Raw genomic sequence first — 21,239 nt, forward strand, 5'->3', positions numbered from 1 at the left:
GCAGCCATAGCATTGGTGAAACAAGGCACACTTGTTGAAGGATAGTATAAGAGGCTGGGACCAGGAAACGAAAGAGACTGCCGACTTATTTCTTCCCTGCCGGTTTGGACTCTCTCCCCCATGTTTTTAAGCTAAGTACTGCTATTTTCCACATGGGATTTACATAAAACTTGAAGTTATCAGTTTGGTATGGTGGAGTTAGGGGGTTCTATAGGGGTAGGTTCATGCAGTCTCTATTAATTACTTGAGTTTGATTCAGTCTAATGCAGTTTGGTGCCTCTCATTAGGTAATTAGCAAGGAGATAAGGGTTTTTTAAGTCACTCGATTTACTCACTCACAGTGAGTTTTTGCGACTGATTAGATTTTCCCTTTTGTCTCCTTGCTGGAACCAATGATATAAACGGACTCCTAAATTGATAAAGGGTTCTTGATACATCTGTATTTTTCCTCTGTCAGGAGATTTGAGGTTCCGTTTTGTTTAAAAGTTCTTGAGAGACACCCGCAAACTATTTATGCAAACTATTCTAAGTTTATGGAATTGTAAATAGTATACCATGCCATACTTTGTATTGTTTTTGAATATTTTTACTGCTGTAATTGTCTATTGCTCATACTTGATCTATTCCTACTGTACATCGCCTTGAGTGAATCCTTGAAAAAGGCGGTAAATAAATCCTAATAAATAAATAAAATAAACCATAAACTTATTATCTTTGGTTACGTTTTGATTTCATGATATTTATATCTACATATGGGAAGCTTTCAAATAAGTTAAAAAAAATCTTTTGTCCTCCACTTTTCAAGGCACGGCCTATCCAACTGGAACAGCTTTTGCCTTTCTTTAGATGGATCACGAACAGGCAGTCCCTTATTTCTAATAATATTTTTGCTATTATTTTCAATAGCGTTTGCTATTGTTTTGGATGAACCAGTGTGTCAGCAATCTCCGCATACTGGCTTCAAGCCATATAATGGGCTAGATAGTCTCGTACCTCCTTGTTCATAGGGTCTCCTATTCTCAATCTAACCTCCTTGATTCAGACCTGTACTGCTGCTGCCATCTTCTGGTAAACATACAGACTTGACTGGTCTCACAGAGATTCTTGCGATTACCCTGATTCCAAAGGAGACTAATGTATTTATTAACTGCCTTTATGAAGAGATTCGCTCAAGGCAGTGTACAGCAGGTTACGTGATTACCCCAAGTCCAAAGGGGACTGATGGATTTATTTATTGGTATTTATTAACTACCTTTATGAAGAGATTCATTCAAGGCAGTGTACAGCAGGTTACATTTTCTAAAAATACATTTATCAAAAAAGTAGCATATACTTTACCCCGTTTTCCCTTTTATTTTTCAATGAGCTTAGGAAAACATCTCAAACTTAATACAAAATGCAAGTTTGACATAAAATTGCAGCAGAAGTTTGAAAAACCAGCTACAGAAAACCATGGGCTTTGCCCTAGACCAGTGATGGGCAACCTTTTGAGCTTGGTGTGTCAAAATTCGCCAAAAAACCGAGCATAACTCGGGTGGTGTGTCACTTCGAGAAAAAAAACATAATTTCGCGATATTTATAGTTTAAATAACAAAAATGTATAATTGTAATATATAACTGTATTTAATAAACCAAAACCTATTTATTTAACTTACCTGCTTAGTGACTTCTTTGTTCATCTGTCAGTCGGTTTCTTTTGTTGGTCTTGATATTATTTAACTTGTGTGGGGTGCCGTGAACTAAGATAAGTGAGGGGGAGGGGGAATTCTTTAACTAATCTGCCTATTAGTGACTTTTTTGTTGCTGAATTTCATTGGCTAAATCTTCAATTGAAGGTTGGTATTTTGTACACTTCAAGCCCAAGCAAGCACTACTAACTTCATCTTTCAATCTGTTTCTTTTGTTGGTTTTGATATTATTTAACGCTGAGAATAAGGTTTCACAAAACTACGTAGAGGGAAAAATTGTGAGTAAAGCCATTGCTATATTTTTCAGGGTGCTAAAAGTGTCTGGTAATTGGATCCAGGCACTCCAAATTTCCTGGTAACTCAGATATTCTCTTAATAATTGCATCTTTATTCTGCATATCGTGAAATAGAACTGGTGCACATCTTAGGAGAGTTTCTTTAATAAATTCTCCCTCACTGAGTGCTTTTCCATGCTGAGCTATGGAGTGAGCAATGCTCAAACTTGCAGATGTTAAATTTGTAGAACCTTTTACAAATTTAAGGATGGACTTAGATTGGCTCTTATAAAAGTGTAGCTGCCTGGAAATGTATTCCTTCCTTTCATCCTCACTTTTTTTCAAGAGCTGGGAATGATTAGTTTCAAAATGTCTATTTATATTCCACGTTCTGCTTACTACCGTTTCAGTACATAGAACGCAAAATGATCTGCCATTTTTTTCTATAATGCCATACATCTCGGTCCATGTCTCTTGAAAGGGTCGGCTACTGCTACTACCACTTCCTTTACTTAACCTTGGTTTTTTATTTTTGGGTTCTCCATCAGGGGGGCAGTGACAGAAGATAGAATTATAGATGGCCTGTTAGCCCTGCAGGCAATTAGGGGTTAACTAGCCTAACTGACCACCTTATGTAAATTAAGATGGCTGCCGCTATTTCTAATGGCGGGAAACGGCACCCATAGCACATGCCCTCGCCTCTCCCAGCCTCCCCCTCACCTATCTCAGCAATGATGGTCAATTAGAAATCCACGACACCCCAGAACAGTAGATTGGATGATGGTTGCTGTGGTTATGTGGTAATGGCGATCACAGGGCCCCCAGAGATGCGTCCCCCATGGCATTCCGCTGCTCTCTGCTCCGCCGGCCGGAAGTGAGGTCAAAGATCCCCTAACGGCCGTGCAGGAGCCGGGGCAGAGGGAGCAGCAGGGAGGGAACAAGCGGAGGACTCGGAGGGAGCCAATAGGAGCGCACACGGCACCCCCCCAGCGGGTAAACATGCACGGGGGGGGGGGGGGTGATTTCGCCGGGGGGGGGGGGGGGGGAGGTCGCGCTGCACCTGGGGGGGGGGGACGCATCGGCGATCCGCCCCGGGGAACGCCGCTGCTTCTCTGTATGCGGCCACATGCGGCCGCGTGTCACCGAAAATGGCTAAGCGTGTCAGTACTGACACGCGTGTCATAGGTTCACCATCATGGCCCTAGACTGTGTATACACTATCTGAACTGCTGTAAGTCTCAAGGTGTGAAAGTCCCAGATTAATTCAGACCAAGAGTGCTTGGCAAATGGCAGTACATTTGAGGCTGCCGTATGCAACTTAAGGAATATCAGCAACATATCCTGTTCCTTGCCAAATCCAAAGGTCACTACTCCATCCTCATCCTCCTCGACCTATCCACCGCTTTTGACACTGTCAATCATAATTTACTTCTTGCTACACTATCCTCACTTGGGTTCAGGGCTCTGTCCTCTCCTGGTTCTCCTCTTCTCTCTCCCACCGTACCTTCAGAGTACATTTTCATGGATCTTCCTCCACCCCCATCCCACTCTCTTTTGGAGTTCCTCAGGGATCTGTCCTTGGACCCCTTCTTTTATCAATCTACACCTCTTCCCTGGGCTCGCTGATCTCATCTCATGGTTTTCAATATCATCTTTATGCTGACGACACCCAGCTCTATCTCTCCACACCAGACATCACTGCGGAAACCCAGGCCAAAGTATCAGCCTGCTTATCCGACACTGCTGCCTGGATGTCCAACCGCCACCTGAAACTGAACATGGCCAAGACCGAGCTCGTTGTCTTTCCACCCAAACCCACTTCTTCTCTCCCCCCACTCTCTATTTCAGTCGACAACACCCTCATCCTCCCCATCTAATCTGCCCGCAACCTTGGAGTCATCTTCGACTCCTCCCTCTCCTTCTCTGCGCATATCCAGCAGACAGCCAAGACCTGTCGCTTCTTTCTCTATAACATCAGCAAAATTCGCCCCTTCCTCTCCGAGCACACCACCCGAACTCTCATCCACTCTCTCATCACCTCTCGCCTTGACTACTGCAACCTACTCCTCACTGGCCTCCCACTTAACCATCTATCCCCCCTTCAATCCGTTCAGAACTCTGCTGCCCATCTTATCTTCCGCCTAGATCGATATGCTCATATCACCCCTCTCCTCAAGTCACTTCACTGGCTTCCGATCAGGTACCGTATACAGTTCAAGCTTCTCCTACTCACCTACAAATGCACTCAATCTGCAGCCCCTCGTTACCTCTCTACCCTCATCTCCCCTTACACTCCTACTCGTAACCTCCGCTCACAGGACAAATCCCTCCTCTCAGTACCCTTCTCCATCACCGCCAACTCCAGGCTCCGCCCTTTCTGCCTCGCCTCACCCTATGCTTGGAATAAACTCCCTGAGCCCATACGCCAAGCCCCCTCCCTGCCCATCTTCAAACCCTTGCTCAAAGCCCACCTCTTCAATGTCGCTTTCGGCACCTAACCATTGTACCTCTATCCAGGAAATCTAGACTGCCCCCAATTTGATTGACTGCACTTTTGTCCTTTAGATTGTAAGCTCCTTTGAGCAGGGACTGTCCTTCTTTGTTAGATTGTACAGCGCTGCGTAACCCTGGTAGCGCTTTAGAAATGTTAAATAGTAGTAGCAGTAGTAGTAGTAGTATTTTATTGCATGTAATTACTAAACAAAAACGAGCAGAAAACAAATGACATTTCATGTTTTGTCATTCACTATAAATAATGCACTCAACCCAGTTCTATATATTGCATCGAAATCCAGGCATGTTCTATAACATGTGTACCTTAACTGTCTTAACAAGCAATAATGAACACTAACTGGCAATAATTAAGGTTTACACACAGAACTCACTAAGAGTATTCTGTAACGCACCGCGCCTAAATTCTAGCATACTCAGCCAAAAAAGGGCGTGGTTATAGGAATTTCGTGTGTGTTCCAAAATTTACACACACTGTTATAGAATATGTCCCTGTGTGTCTAAATCTATGTGCCAGTATTTACGCCATGTTTCCCTTGGTGTAAACAGATGCGCATAGTTTTAAACGCTGTGATATCAACCAAGCGTATTCTATGTACCACGTATAAATATGGGCGCCACTTAAAGAATACGCTTAGGTGGAAATTTATTACGCTCGGAGTTTTCAGGCATCATACATAGAATCTGGTCCTCTGTGTGGAAAGAGGGCACACTATTTCACACAGAGTGAGCACCTTTTCCCTGATAACTAACTAACTAACTAACATTTCTAAAGCGCTACTAGGGTTACGCAGCGCTGTACAATTTAAACATAGAAAGACAGTCCCTGCTCAAAGAGCTTACAATCTAAAAGACAAGAGAACAATCTAGAGGACGAGTGAACAGTTAATCTAATAGGGTGGATAGATTGGGGCATTCTATATTTCTCAAGCGGTTAGGCGCCGAAGGCAGCATTGAAGAGGTGGGTTTTAAGCAGAGATTTGAAGATGGGTAGGGAGGGGGCATGGCGTATGGGTAAAGGAAGATTGTTCCAGGCATAGGGTGAGGCAAGGCAGAATGAGCGGAGCCTGGAGTTGGCAGTGGTGGAGAAGGGTACTGAGAGAAGGGCTTTGTCCTGTGAGCGGAGGTTGCGGGCGGGAACATAGGGGGAGATGAGGGTGGAGAGGTAGTGAGGAGCCGCAGACTGAGTGCTAACAGATAAATCCTAATTTGGGGAGTGTGGTCCTTAATAGAAAACTCCCTAGATGTTTCTTTTTCATTCTGGATTTTGAACTAATTTACATGAGCAGCAATAAACACAGAGAACTGGGGCCCTTTCCCAAGTGACCGCAAAAACAGCAACTACTCCCAACAGCAAGTAGTCTCAGAGTTTACGGGGAAAATATACATACAAGTTCAAAAATAATCCCCCCCCCCCCCCCACACACACACAAACTATAAAACCTTCACCTCATGAAGTGGTCTGTGCTGCAAATTTAAAAAAAGTAATTAAACAAATCAATGATGCTTATACTGTGCGGGTGTTTAAGCATCCCATTTTCACTGTACTGTTTCTACAGCTGCAGAATTTCACCCAGTGTTTGCCATTCAGGAAAAAAAAAGAATGCTGGGACAAACGGGAAACCTACAGGCACACTTTAGGCCTATTTATAGAGTGGATATGATAAAAGCAGATCAATAATAGATGATACAGGATCCACCACGTCGTGTGTGAACCACTGCACATGTATACCCTCTTTTCATATCCCACCTAATTCTATAAAAAGTTCCTAAAAATGTGTGCGCAAATTTGGGCACATACCTAATTTGCACATGCATTTTAATTGAAGCTAATTAGTTCCAATAATTGGCTTAACAAGCAAACAAGCAATTGTTGGCACTAATTAGATTTAATTGCAATACACGTGCCTAAATTTTATACACTAGTTAAAAAGGGGGTGCAGAATTGGGTCATGGGCAGAAAGGGACATTCCTAAAATTTATGTGCCCAGTTATAAAATAATGGTCATACACACCTAATTTAAGTACAACAATTTGCACCATGTTTCAGTTGTTGCAAATGACCATGCCTAAAGTGCATCTAAATGGCAGATGAAGTTTAATGTGAGTAAGTGCAAAGTGATGCATGTGGGAAAGAGGAAACCAAATTATAGCTACATGATGCAAAGTTCTACATTAGGAGCCACTGACCAGGAAAGGGATCTAGGAGTCATCGTTAATGATACGTTGAAACCCTCTGCTCAGTGTGCAGCTGTGGCTAAGAAAGCAAATAGAATGTTAGGTATTATTAGGAAAAGAATGGAAAACAAAAATGAGGACATTATAATGCCTTTGTATCACTCCATGGTGCAACCGCACCTCGAATATTGTGTTCAATTCTGGTCACCACATCTCCAAAAATGATATAGTGGAATTAGAAAAGGTACAGAGAAGAGCGATAAAGATGATAAAGGGGATGGGATGACTTCCCTATGAGGAAAGGCTAAAGCGGCTGGGGCTCTTCGGCTTGAAGACGACTGAGGGGAGATATGATAGAGGTCTATAAAATAATGAGTGGAGTGGAACGGGTGGATGTGAATTGTTTACTCTTTCCAAAAATACCAGGACTAGGGGGCACGCAATGAGGCTACAAAGTAGTAAATTTAAAACGAATCAGAGAAACGTTTTCTTCACTCAACATGTAATTAAACTCTGGAATTTGTTGCCAGAGAATGTAGTAAAAGCAGTTGGCTTAGAAGGTTTAAAAAAAAGGTTTGGATGGCTTTCTAATGGAAAAGTTCATAGACCATTATTAAAATGGATGTGGTGAAAAATCCACTGCTTATTTCTAGGATAAGCAGCATAAAATGTACTTTTTTGAGATCTTGCCAGGTACTTGTGACCTGGATTGGCCACTGTGGGAAACAGGATGCTGGGTTTGATGGACCTTTGGTCTTTCCCAGTATGGCAATACTTATGTAAATACTATTCTAGAAACCATACCTAACTTTAAATGCAGTTTATAGATTAGCACTTTTTCGGCACCGATTCTTTTAGGCGCTATATATAGAATCTAGCCTATAATGTGCAGAAGTCCAAAGAGTACCTACATTTATTGGAAACAGACAAAAACAACAAAATAGCCAGAAAACTCCAAATAAAATGAAAATGTTCATAAACACAAGAAAAGACAAACCTTTTCTGGCTGCCTATTCCTAGTACAGCCATTATTATGCATGAGTGAAGTGGAGCAGCACTAATAGACACAACTCAACTAGTTAGACCTAGGATTTCTGGGTTCTAGTCCCAGTGTGGCCTGTCTTTCCAAGACAGATACACCTGCTGATTATTTCATTTAACAGAAGGACTTGTAGAAGTGGCACTTCTGAAATTATAATTCTGTAAATTCTACATTTTTATCCTGTTTTTCTATATGATGCTACAAGAATTCAGGCATGAGGGGGTTCTTTCGCCGGGGTGAGGGGGTCGCGCTGCACGGGTGGGGGGGGGGGGGGGGGGCGCATCGGCAATCCGCCCCGGGTGACAGCGCCCCTAGGAATGGCACTGTTTGGCAGCAAGGGATCCTCAGAAGCTTAGCGGAGATTGTGCCCTGAAAATGGCAGACGAAAATCAAGGTCAGGTATACACATAAAGTAGCACATATGAGTTTAAATTGTTGGGCAGACTAGATGGACCGTGCAGGTCTTTTTCTGCCGTCATCTACTATAGTAAGTTTGTGCCCAGATGTACAGTACACAGGTGCTTGTGGCCCAGAGGGAGCTGCTCCCTGCAGGCAGAGGAAGGCTCCCCAGCACCTACAGAGAGGGCACATAAGGGGACTGAAGTAGGGCTAAGATTGGTTACTGTATGTATTGTAATGGTCTGGGATAGTTTGGGCGTGTAGTAATGCTGTGTCTAATATAGGTTTTAGTGTATGATGGAGGAACAATTTTTGATAAAGATTTATATGATTGTTTATTTAATGCAGAGGATTTATTGATAACTATATTGTCATCAATTTTACCAATTGTTTAAGTGTTGATACACTTCAAAGGAGAGAGAAGAATCTAACATTACTTCCAGTGCTCTGGAAGATTTCTCTACTGTCCACTTCTCATTTAGTACAATCTGAATAATTTCAGGCAAACTGTCCACTTGATTAGTGAACCAGAGAACCTTGGTTTTACTTGTATTTAGCTATAACATGGAAGCCAATGCCCATGCTTTTGGCTTCTCTATGCACTCAGTTACAAGATGTATAAGTCAAATTACTATGTATGGGTACCAAGATAAAAATATCACCTGCATTATGAGTAGACAACTTCATCAGCAGCCAGAAAAAGAGAGAATCAAGAATGCTCATGAACACATTGAAAAGAATCAGTGATAAAGGGGATACCTGTGGAACCCCACATGGAGGTTGTCAAGCATCTGATAAATTTCCTTTCATCTTAACATTTTCTATGAATTAAACATTTTCTAAACCAATTCAATACCAATCCTGTAATACTTATCTCCAAGTTTTACGAGCAATAAACTATGATTAACCTTATCAAATGCTGCTGACAGGTCGAACCGAAGCAAAATCACCTGGGTATTATTTGCAAGCAACTCTTTTAAAAGAGTATGGTTGGATTCATCTCATCATACGGTCTTTAGCTGTACTGTATCAAAACTTTGGAACTCCTTACCAACAGATATAAATAAAGAAGTAACATACTCTAAATTCAAATCAAGGCCAAAGACGTGGTTATTTATTCAGGAACATGGATGAAGGTGTTAAATAATTGTATTTTTTTAAATGGTGTATTGGGGTCTTCTAATCATTTAATATTTGAATTTTAGATTCCATTTCAGTTTTCCTTTTGTATCTCTAAAAATCAATGTTATTAGGTAAAATACTGTTGTGCTATGTACTTCTCCCTCCTCTTGTGTTCACTGGATATTTTATGTAGTTATTTTATTTTTAATATGTTTTTATTGTATTTGTTATGAGAATTATGTCTGTATGTTTTTGATCTATGTTACTTAGAGGCATATTTTCAAAGCACTTTGGGAGGCTAAGTTCCATAGGTTTCTATAGAACTTTGGGAGGCTAAGTGCTTTGAAAATGAGCCTCCTTGTAAACTGCATTGATATGTTTAATGGAATGTGGTATATCAAGTACCATGGAACAAAATACAATAAACAATATAAAAATAGAAATATGAAGACAAAACTGAACTAGGAACCCCAAATCAATCTCAGCAGGTACTGCAACACTGGAGAAAAGATAGAAATTTTATTTTTTATTTGTTACATTTGTATCCCACATTTTCCCACCTATTTGCAGGCTCAATGTGGCTTACATAGTACCGTAAAGGCGATCGCCAATTCCGGTATGAGCAATTACAAAGTGATGTAGTGGTAGAATAAGGTTCACGTGTAACAGTCACAATAGGGACTCGTAGAGAGTAAGAGTTGTGTTATGTCCATTACACTCTTTGGTTTTGATTGTGTTGCAGGGTTCAGGCATTTAAGTTGGGTCGGTAGGGTATGCATTTTTGAACAGGTTAGTTTTTAGTGATTTCCGGAAGTTTAGGTGGTCATATGTTGTTCACGGCTTTTAGTAATGCGTTCCATAGTTGTGTGCTTTTCCTTTTTGTACTGAACATAATACAAAGACATCTTTGATGCACATTTCCCCATCTCATATTCCACATATTAATCCTCATCTCTCTCTCCTTCCCCTCCGCTCTGCTCCAAGCTGGTCATTTATCCCTCCAATCCCCTTCCCCTCCCACATGAGGTCCGGCATACCCCCCTCTCTCAACCCCCATCCCAGTCTACCTACAAATATGTGTGTGTGTGGTTTGTTTTAAAAAAATTTTTAACAGGGGGTCACTGGCAGCAATTCTGATACCCTGGGTGCAGTTGGCACCAGAGCTTTCCTCTGCTGCTGCGATGTATTCCACCCAGGCTAAAATAGGAAGTTGTGTTAGAGGGGGGAGATATGATTGAGGGAAAGCTCAGGGGCTGGCCCCAGGCAGAGTAGCAGAATCGTTACCAGCAACCTCTATAAAGAAAGGTACATTTGAAGGTAGACCAGGGAGGGGCAGAGATGCCAGACTATGTGGACCCTATGTAGCTGTGGGGCTCAGGGCAGGTGCCCTTGCTGCCCCCTTTAATGTAGGTTCTGTCTGTGCACCCTGTCTCTCGCTCACTGGGAGTATGTCCCACTCATTTGAGCATGAGAGCCTTCAAAATGTTTGAGTCCCCTTTCACACTCACTCATTAGAGCTTCAAAGCTAGTGTACAAATCCTGCTAACTACTTTTACAAGAAGCATGCAAAACAAAACGCCAGCAGCGGTGGTGGTACTGGAAGGCCACATGTGTAACACACACTGCCTTTACCTCTCTCTAGCTGTACTCTACGCTGCCTCACGATCCCTTCATCAAACTCTCCCCCCTTGTGGCCACCAGCAAGTAAAGTGGGTCTTTTACTAAAATTTAGCGTGAGTTACCTTTAGCAGGGCCCATATTATTCCTATAGACCCTGTGCAGATAACTCCAGCTAAACTTTAGTAAAAAAACCCCCCTAAAGAACTTCATTTCTGGCTGCAACAGAACCAAAGTCTCGAAAGGAGCAGTGAGATTTCATGGCTCATACGGCACAGGCCGAGATGAAACACTTAAAACACTTTTCTTGGTGACGGGCCGCATGGAGAAGAGTCCATAAACCACTACTAAATGGACTTGGGAAAAATCCAGAATTCCAGGAATAACATGTATAGAATGTTTGTACGTTTGGGAAGCTTGCCAGGTGCCCTTGGCCTGGATTGGCCGCTGTCGTGGACAGGATGCTGGGCTCGATGGACCTTTGGTCTTTTCCCAGTGTGGCATTACTTATGTACTTATGTTTTTTTTACGAGGTTAGAAAAGATCATACGCATTCGGCTGCCCTCACATTTCCCCCTCTACTCCTCCCTCAAACTCATATCTTAAAAACGATCTATGAACTAACTAACTTCCGCAAACTACTGAAGACCCATCTCTTTAACAAGGCATACCACAAAGATCAACAAATATGATCTCCTCCACATATATCCAGAATTGTCTTATAATATTTGCTTGTTATACAACTATCATGCTTTATTATTATCATGTTACCCAAAATACTTCTGTAATACTAAATGTCTATTCTCGTATATATTTCCACTATCCATGATGGAGTAAACCCTTTTCTTGAGCCATGATTTGGCCTGTTCTGATCGTGCCAGCTATCCAAGGTCCGCAGACTCACTTCTGATTGTCTCTGTTCTGGTCCAACATCACGGGGAGTGCGGCGGTTTATCCTTGCTCCGTTGCCGGCGTGTCTCCGCCCTATCTGCCCATGCTGTCAGCTGGGCCTGGCGCTGCCTCTGCAGTCCTGCTGTTTCAGAGGAGGTGCCTGTCGCAGATGTCGTTCAGCTGCTGGTTGCCGTTTGGGACCGCCATCGGGATCGGGATTGGTCTCAGGGGATGGAAACGGATCGCGGGCAAGACAGACACATCTTACGTCCATATCTTGCGACTGACAGCGTCCTCCTACACGGAAGCTCCAGAGGGCCCTGCCCTGCCAGGCAGTCTTTCAGTCGAGAGATTCGTACTAGCACATGTTGCATTGTGTCACCTAGCCACGTTGGACGGTCTGAAAATGGCTGTGCTGCACAACTACAGAGTTATCCATCGATCAGCTGTTCGTCGTCGTTGGAGATGCCCGATAGTGCCTCTTCCTGCCAAATATGATGTTTCTTCTCAGCTCTGCTGTCCTGTTCACCTGATTCCATGATTCCCAGCGAGTCAAGACCTGATTCTGGACCTTTCCTTTTCCTTCCTTCCTCCTCTTTCTTTTACTTTTCTCTCCCATACCTGCCTGTTTATTTGTTTTAAGATTGTATTTTTATTCCCTTCCTTCCTCCTCTTTCCGTTCCATCCCTTCTCCCTTTTCATTGTAATTATTTTATTAGTTCATTGTAAGCCGCTTTGGGGCTGCAAAACTGTGGCAAAAGGCGAGGTATAAATGACCTAAAATAAATAAATAAATATTGTAAGCCACATTGAGCCTGCAAAGAGGTGGGAAAATGTGGGATACAAGTGCAATAAATAATAAAACAAATAAATATCTGATTCTGAGGTTGCCCAATCCCACAACTTCCCTTCTCCAGTGCCTCCGTCCTCTGAAGGAGATCTATTGGACGACTGAGTCCTTGCCCCTTCACCTATGACACACACGTCCCGCCTTGCCGGAAACAGGAAGTAGCGTCACAGAAGAGGACGGAAGGTGGGTCACACGCTGGGGAGCTTAGGAAAGCTGCAGCAAAATTAACCTCCTTGCTGCAAGGCTGTGTCGCGGGCAATCTCAAAGAACCCTAGAGGCTGCACGGGAACGGGGTTTGCGGGAATGCCTTGGCAATCTCAGTTACCGCCAACCTACCTAGCTCTCCAAGATGTTCAAGCACTCCTTCTTCCCTTCCCCTCAATAATTCATCGCAGCCACACTTACTTCCTGCCCGGCGTAATGCAGCAAAGGTCATGCTGACATACACAGACCAGGAAATTAAATGACAGGGACGGCATGATGTCAAGAAGATGAAGTAGCCGCCATACTGGTGGACGCAAAACAAACTAACCCCGCTGCCGCATCGTTTTTGGGAATAGAAACGGCTGATGGGGGCGTGTCAAGATGGCGCCGTAGCGGGAACGTTTGAAGCGAGCTCCTGCCTTCAACTACCGATTTCAGCTGGTTTTCTATGTCTTTTTTCTTAAATGCCACATACAAAACGGAAAGGGGCGATCCGGAGGGATCCCTTACCTCCAGCGACGTCCATCCCGGTAGGCGCGGGTGGTGCGCTTCTTCCCCGCTTTATCCCAGAGAAGCAGTGCAGAGTCCTTAGCGGGTCGAGCCGGTGGAGCGGCTTCCCCGCTGGAAGCTGAAATATCTCTCTCCCCGCCATGCTCTGCGACGCCTCCTTGCCCTGCTACTGTGGTGAGTCGAGCGGGGTTTCACTCGGAACCCGGAAGGGGTGAAACCGAGGAGCCCAGAGGGAAGCCCGATTCTCAAAAGACATCTGGGGCAGCAGGAGAGATGGAGGTGAGCTTGGAAAGGATCTGGATGAAGCTGCTAGAAATAGAAAAGACCCTGAAACAATCATCTGAAGAGGTAAAACTTTTGAGTCTAAATGTTCAGGAGGTAAAGAACTCCCTTGAATTGGTGAAGCAAGATTTTTCCTTAAAAATTGAGACCTTACAAAGAGAGACTAAACAAAATGACGAATTTAAAGTGGCTGTGATAAAGGATACTATAGATTTAAGAAGAAAATTAGAACAAGTGGAGAATTATAACAGGAGATTGAATCTCCGTGTATTGAATTTTCCAAGGTTGTTGGCTGTATCACCAAATGATATGTTTAACAGATATTTGAAAGAAAATCTGAGATTCCCTCAAGAAGTGTTTCCCCCACTGAACAAGATTTATTATATACCAACTACAATGAAAAAAGCAGATACAGAGAATTCAACAGGTTTGCAAAACGTCACGGCCATTTTGGAACAGACTATTGAAGAAGCACCTGAAAGGGGGACGTTGTTAGTTTCGTTCGTTTTTCAACAGGACTTAAATGCAATAATGCGTCTTTATTTTAAGTCAACAAATAGGGTATTTGCAGGTCAGAAGATTTGGCTTTACCCTGATGTGACTAAATTCACTCAGGAAAAGCGAAAAAAATTTCTATGAGGTCTAAAGTTCTGGAATTAGGGGGTTCTTTCCTCCTGGCATATCCCTGCAAATGTGTTATTAGATTAAACCAGGCAAAATACATATATTATACACCTGATCAACTCCAGACCTTCCTAGATGGTAGAGAACTGCAGAGATAAAGTTTGTAATGGGATATACGGAACCAAAAATATTGCTTAATTATGTACAGTGGGGGAAATAAGTATTTGATCCCTTGCTGATTTTGTAAGTTTGCCCACTGACAAAGACATGAGCAGCCCATAATTGAAGGGTAGGTTATTGGTAACAGTGAGAGATAGCACATCACAAATTAAATCCGGAAAATCACATTGTGGAAAGTATATGAATTTATTTGCATTCTGCAGAGGGAAATAAGTATTTAATCCCTCTGGCAAACAAGACCTAATACTTGGTGGCAAAACCCTTGTTGGCAAGCACAGCGGTCAGACGTCTTCTGTAGTTGATGATGAGGTTTGCACACATGTCAGGAGGAATTTTGGTCCACTCCTCTTTGCAGATCATCTCTAAATCATTAAGAGTTCTGGGCTGTCGCTTGGCAACTCGCAGCTTCAGCTCCCTCCATAAGTTTTCAATGGGATTAAGGTCTGGTGACTGGCTAGGCCACTCCATGACCCTAATGTGCTTCTTCCTGAGCCACTCCTTTGTTGCCTTGGCTGTATGTTTTGGGTCATTGTCGTGCTGGAAGACCCAGCCACGACCCATTTTTAAGGCCCTGGTGGAGGGAAGGAGGTTGTCACTCAGAATTGTACGGTACATGGCCCCATCCATTCTCCCATTGATGCGGTGAAGTAGTCCTGTGCCCTTAGCAGAGAAACACCCCCAAAACATAACATTTCCACCTTCATGCTTGACAGTGGGGACGGTGTTCTTTGGGTCATAGGCAGCATTTCTCTTCCTCCAAACACGGCGAGTTGAGTTCATGCCAAAGAGCTCAATTTTTGTCTCATCTGACCACAGCACCTTCTCCCAATCACTCTCGGCATCATCCAGGTGTTCACTGGCAAACTTCAGACGGGCCGTCACATGTGCCTTCCGGAGCAGGGGGACCTTGCGGGCACTGCAGGATTGCAATCCGTTATGTCGTAATGTGTTACCAATGGTTTTCGTGGTGACAGTGGTCCCAGCTGCCTTGAGATCATTGACAAGTTCCCCCCTTGTAGTTGTAGGCTGATTTCTAACCTTCCTCATGATCAAGGATACCCCACGAGGTGAGATTTTGCGTGGAGCCCCAGATCTTTGTCGATTGACAGTCATTTTGTACTTCTTCCATTTTCTTACTATGGCACCAACAGTTGTCTCCTTCTCGCCCAGCGTCTTACTGATGGTTTTGTAGCCCATTCCAGCCTTGTGCAGGTGTATGATCTTGTCCCTGACATCCTTAGACAGCTCCTTGCTCTTGGCCATTTTGTAGAGGTTAGAGTCTGACTGATTCACTGAGTCTGTGGACAGGTGTCTTTCATACAGGTGACCATTGCCGACAGCTGTCTGTCATGCAGGTAACGAGTTGATTTGGAGCATCTACCTGGTCTGTAGGGGCCAGATCTCTTACTGGTTGGTGGGGGATCAAATACTTATTTCCCTCTGCAGAATGCAAATAAATTCATATACTTTCCACAATGTGATTTTCCGGATTTAATTTGTGATGTGCTATCTCTCACTGTTACCAATAACCTACCCTTCAATTATGGGCTGCTCATGTCTTTGTCAGTGGGCAAACTTACAAAATCAGCAAGGGATCAAATACTTATTTCCCCCACTGTATGTAAAGGGTATGATACATACCTGTAGCAGTTGTTCTCCGAGGACAGCAGGCTGATTGTTCTCACGACTGGGTTGACGTCCGCGGCAGCCCCCACCAACCGGAAGAAGCTTCGCGGGACGGTCGGCACGCAGGGCACGCCCACCGCGCATGCGCGGCCGTCTTCCCGCCCGTGCGCGACCGCTCCCGCCAGTTGAATGACTAGCAAAAATGAAGAAAACGCAACTCCAAAGGGGAGGAGGGAGGGTAGGTGAGAACAATCAGCCTGCTGTCCTCGGAGAACAACTGCTACAGGTATGTATCATACCCTTTCTCCGAGGACAAGCAGGCTGCTTGTTCTCACGACTGGGGTATCCCTAGCTCTCAGGCTCACTCAAAACAAGAACCCAGGTCAATGGAACCTCGCAACGGCGAGGGTATAACAGAAATTGACCTACGAAGAACAACTAACTGAGAGTGCAGCCTGACCAGAATAAATTCGGGTCCTGGAGGGTGGAGTTGGATTTACACCCCAAACAGATTCTGCAGCACCGACTGCCCGAACCGACTGTCGCGTCGGGTATCCTGCTGGAGGCAGTAATGAGATGTGAATGTGTGGACAGATGACCACGTCGCAGCCTTGCAGATCTCTTCAATAGTGGCTGACTTCAAGTGGGCCACCGACGCTGCCATGGCTCTGACACTATGAGCCGTGACATGACCCTCAAGAGTCAGCCCAGCCTGGGCGTAAGTGAAGGAAATGCAATCTGCTAACCAATTGGAGATGGTGCGTTTCCCGACAGCGACCCCTAGCCTGTTAGGGTCGAAAGAAATAAACAATTGGGCGGACTGTCTGTTGGGCTGTGTCCGCTCCAAGTAGAAGGCCAATGCTCTCTTGCAGTCCAATGTGTGCAACTGACGTTCAGCAGGGCGGGTATGCGGCCTGGGGAAGAATGTTGGCAAGACAATTGACTGGTTAAGATGGAACTCCGACACCACCTTCAGCAGGAACTTTGGGTGGGTGCGGAGCACTACTCTGTTGTGATGAAATTTGGTATATGGAGCCTGAGCTACTAGGGCTTGAAGCTCACTGACCCTACGAGCTGAAGTAACTGCCACCAAGAAAATGACCTTCCAGGTCAAGTACTTCAGATGGCAGGTATTCAGTGGCTCAAAAGGAGGTTTCATCAGCTGGGTGAGGACGACGTTGAGATCCCATGACACAGTAGGAGGCTTGATAGGGGGCTTTGAGAAAAGCAAGCCTCTCATGAATCGAACGACTAAAGGCTCTCCAGAGATGGCTTTACCTTCCACACGATAATGGTAAGCACTAATCGCACTAAGGTGATTCCTTACTGAGTTGGTCTTGAGGCCAGACTCTGATAAGTGCAGAAGGTATTCAAGCAGGTTCTGTGCAGGGCAAGAACGAGGTTCTAGGGCCTTGCTCTCACACCACACGACAAACCTCCTCCACTTGAAAAAGTAACTCTTTTTAGTGGAATCCTTCCTAGAGGCAAGCAAGACCCGGGAGACACCCTCAGACAGACCCAACGCAGTGAAGTCTACGCCCTCAACATCCAGGCCGTGAGAGCCAGGGACTGAAGGTTGGGGTGCAGCAACGCTCCGTCGTTCTGCGAGATGAGAGTCGGAAAACACTCCAATCTCCACGGTTCCTCGGAGGACAACTCCAGAAGAAGAGGGAACCAGATCTGACGGGGCCAAAAGGGCGCTATCAGAATCATGGTGCCGCGGTCTTGCTTGAGCTTCAGTAAGGTCTTCCCCACCAAAGGTAGGGGAGGATAAGCATACAGGAGGCCGGTCCCCCAATGGAGGAGAAAGGCGTCCGACGCTAGCCTGCCGTGTGCCTGAAGTCTGGAACAGAACAGAGGCAGCTTGTGGTTGGTCTGAGAGGCGAAAAGGTCCACCGAGGGGGTGCCCCACTCTCGGAAGATCTTGCGTACCACTCTGGCATGGAGCGACCACTCGTGCGGTTGCATGACTCTGCTCAGTCTGTCGGCCAGACTGTTGATTACGCCTGCCAGGTACGTGGCTTGGAGGAGCATGCCGAACCGACACGCCCAACGCCACATCCCGACGGCCTCCTGACACAGGGGGCGAGATCCGGTGCCCCCCTGCTTGTTGACGTAATACATTGCAACCTGATTGTCTGTCCGAATTTGGATAATTTGGCAGGACAGCCGATCTCTGAAAGCCTTCAGTGCGTTCCAGATCGCTCGGAGCTCCAGGAGGTTGATCTGCAGATCCTTTTCCTGGAGGGACCACATACCCTGGGTGTGAAGCCCATCGACATGGGCTCCCCACCCCAGGCGAGATGCATCCGTTGTCAGCACTTTCGTGGGCTGCGGAATTTGGAATGGACGTCCCAGGGTCAAATTGGTCCGTATGGTCCACCAGAGCAGTGAAGTGCGGCAACTGGTGGAGAGGCGGATGACATCCTCTAGATTCCCAGTGGCTTGGAACCACTGGGAAGCTAGGGTCCATTGAGCAGATCTCATGTGAAGACGAGCCATGGGAGTCACATGAACTGTGGAGGCCATATGACCCAGAAGTCTCAACATCTGCCGAGCTGTGACCTGCTGAGACGCTCTGGTCTGCGAAGCCAGGGCCAGGAGATTGGTGGCCCTCGCTTCGGGAAGGTAGGCCTGAGCCGTCTGGGTATTCAGCAGAGCTCCTATGAATTCCAGAGACTGGGCTGGCTGGAGATGGGACTTTGGGTAATTTATCACAAACCCCAGCAGCTCCAGAAGTTGAATAGTGCACTGCATGGACCGGAGGGCTCCTGCCTCCGAGGTGTTCTTGACCAGCCAATCGTCGAGATATGGGAACACGTGCACTCCCAGCTTGCGTAGGTAGGCCGCTACCACCACGAGGCACTTGGTAAACACTCGTGGGGCAGAGGCGAGCCCAAAGGGCAGCACACAATACTGAAAGTGCCGTGCGCCCAGGCGGAATCTGAGATACTGTCTGTGAGCTGGCAGTATCGGTATGTGAGTATATGCGTCCTTTAAATCCAGGGAACATAGCCAATCGTTTTTCTGAATCATTGGCAGCAGGGTGCCCAAGGAAAGCATCCTGAACTTTTCTTTGACCAGGAATTTGTTCAGGCCTCTCAGGTCTAGGATGGGACGCATCCCCCCTGTTTTCTTTTCCACAAGGAAGTACCTGGAATAGAATCCCTGCCCTTCCTGCCCGGGTGGTACGGGCTCGACCGCATTGGCGCTGAGAAGGGCGGAGAGTTCCTCTGCAAGTACCTGCTTGTGATGGGAGCTGAAAGACTGAGCTCCCGGAGGACAATTTGGGGCAGGGAGGCCAAATTCAGGGCGTATCCGCACCGCACTATTTGGAGAACCCACTGGTCGGAGGTTATGAGAGGCCACCTTTGGTGAAAAAATTTTAACCTCCCTCCGACCGGCAGATCGTCCGGTACGGACACTTGTAGGGCGGCTATGTTCCCGTGGATCCAGTCAAAAGCCCGTCCCCGGCTTTTGCTGTGGAGGCGCAGGGGGCTGCTTAGGCGCACGCTGTTGACGGGAACGAGCGCGCTGGGGCTGTCCCTGTGCCTGACGAGGCCTTCGGGCCGGCTGGTTGTACCTACGCTTCGCAAAAGAATAGGGTGCAGCCTGCCGGGCCCGGGAAAAAACGCCCGCCCGTGGGGGCGGGTGCTGAAGGCGCCCGGTGGGAGAGCTTGTCGAGAGCGGTTTCCCGCTGATGCAGTTGGTCAACCATCTGCTCGACCTTCTCACCAAAATGTTATCCCCCCGGCAAGGGACGTCAGCCAGTCTCTGCTGGGTGCGGTTGTCCAGGTCAGAGGCACGCAGCCATGAGAGCCTGCGCATCACTATACCTTGGGCCGCAGCACGAGATGCCACGTCACAGGTGTCAAAAATCCCCCTGGACAGGAACTTTCTGCACGCCTTCAGCTGCCTGACCACCTCCTGATATGGCCTGGACTGCTCCGGCGGGAGCTTATCGACCAGGTCCGCCAGCTGTTGCACATTGGTCCGCATGTGGATGCTCATATAGAGCAGGTAGGATTGGATGCGGGTCACGAGCATGGAGGATTGGTAGGCCTTCCTCCCAAACGAGTCCAGAGTGCGAGACTCCCGCCCCGGGGGCGCCGAGGCGGTATCCCTCGAACTCCGTGCCCTCTTGAGAGCAGAATCCACGACCGCTGAGTCATGGGGCAACTGGGGCCGCATGAGCTCTGGGTCAGAGTGGATCCTGTACTGGGACTCTGCTTTCTTGGGAATGGTGGGGTTAGTTAATGGTCGCACCCAGTTCCGAAGCAGCGTCTCCTTCAGGACATTGTGCAGCGGGTACCGTGGAGGACTCTCTAGGTGGTGATGGATAGTCGAGGACCTCGAGCATCTCGGCCCTCGGCTCTTCCACAGAGACCACGGGGAAGGGAATGCTAATAGACATATCCCGCACAAAGGAGGCAAAGGAGAGACTCTCAGGAGGGGAGAGCTTCCTCTCCGGTGATGGCGTGGGGTCCGAGGGAAGGCCCGTAGACTCCTCTGAGGAGAAATATCTCGGGTCCTCCTCTTCCCCCCACGAGTCCTCATCCTCGGTATCGGACATTAGCTCATGTAGCTGAGTCCGGTACCGGGCCCGGCTCGACGTCGAGGGCACCGAGGTCTCGGTGTCGTCGAGCGGTGGACTCCCGCGCCGGCGGGGACGGAGCTCCCTCCATCGACGTCGACGGGGACTCCACCTGCGTGGCGGTCGAGACCGGCACCGCAAGCGGCGGCGGTGTCGACAGCCCCGGCGCCGGGCTAGAGCTCGCCGGCGCCACAGTCATCGGCGTCGGGGGCGCAAGCACCCCCGACGCCGGCAGAGCCTGGCGCATCAGCCCTTCCAGGATCCCCGGAAGGATGGCTCTGAGGCACTCGTCCAGGCCCGCGGCCGGGAAAGGCGGTGGGGGCCGGTAAGGGTGTCGGTGCCAGAAGCTGCTGGGGGCCAGGAGACGGCACCGAGGTGCCGGAACCCCGACGCGTCGGTACCTCCACCACCGACGGAGATCTCTCCTCTCTGCGATGACGCTTCGGCGTCGACTCCTCCTCAGGGTGCACCGAGGGCTCCCGGTGACGGCGCTTCTTGTCCTTTTTCCGGTGCACGTCACCGGCGCCGGAGGGCATGGAGGAGGAGGAGGTCGATCCCCCTCGGTCTCGAGGTACCGGGTCCGACAGGGTTCGGTCCCGTGGCTCACGAGCTGAGGGAGTGACCGGGGCCGACTGCCCACGCGGCC

At 47.0% G+C, this 21,239-nt stretch overlaps 1 protein-coding gene across 8 annotated transcripts in view; it reads right to left on the reverse strand.

The window, feature by feature from the left end:
- Positions 1-21,239, reverse strand: part of DUSP23 (dual specificity phosphatase 23) — a 118,763-nt gene that overhangs the window by 36,904 nt on the left and 60,620 nt on the right. Inside the window, exon 1 of one of the 8 annotated variants that reach the window (XM_030187072.1) lies at positions 12,910-12,984. The exons of the other annotated variants lie outside the window; for them this stretch is intronic. The gene's annotated coding sequence lies outside the window, so the exon portion shown is untranslated. Of the gene's footprint in view, positions 1-12,909; positions 12,985-21,239 lie in introns of those variants that run through there. 8 annotated transcript variants of the gene reach the window in all.

Source organism: Microcaecilia unicolor, chromosome 14 (genome assembly GCF_901765095.1).
Source record: "Microcaecilia unicolor chromosome 14, aMicUni1.1, whole genome shotgun sequence".
Classification (NCBI taxonomy): domain Eukaryota; kingdom Metazoa; phylum Chordata; class Amphibia; order Gymnophiona; family Siphonopidae; genus Microcaecilia; species Microcaecilia unicolor.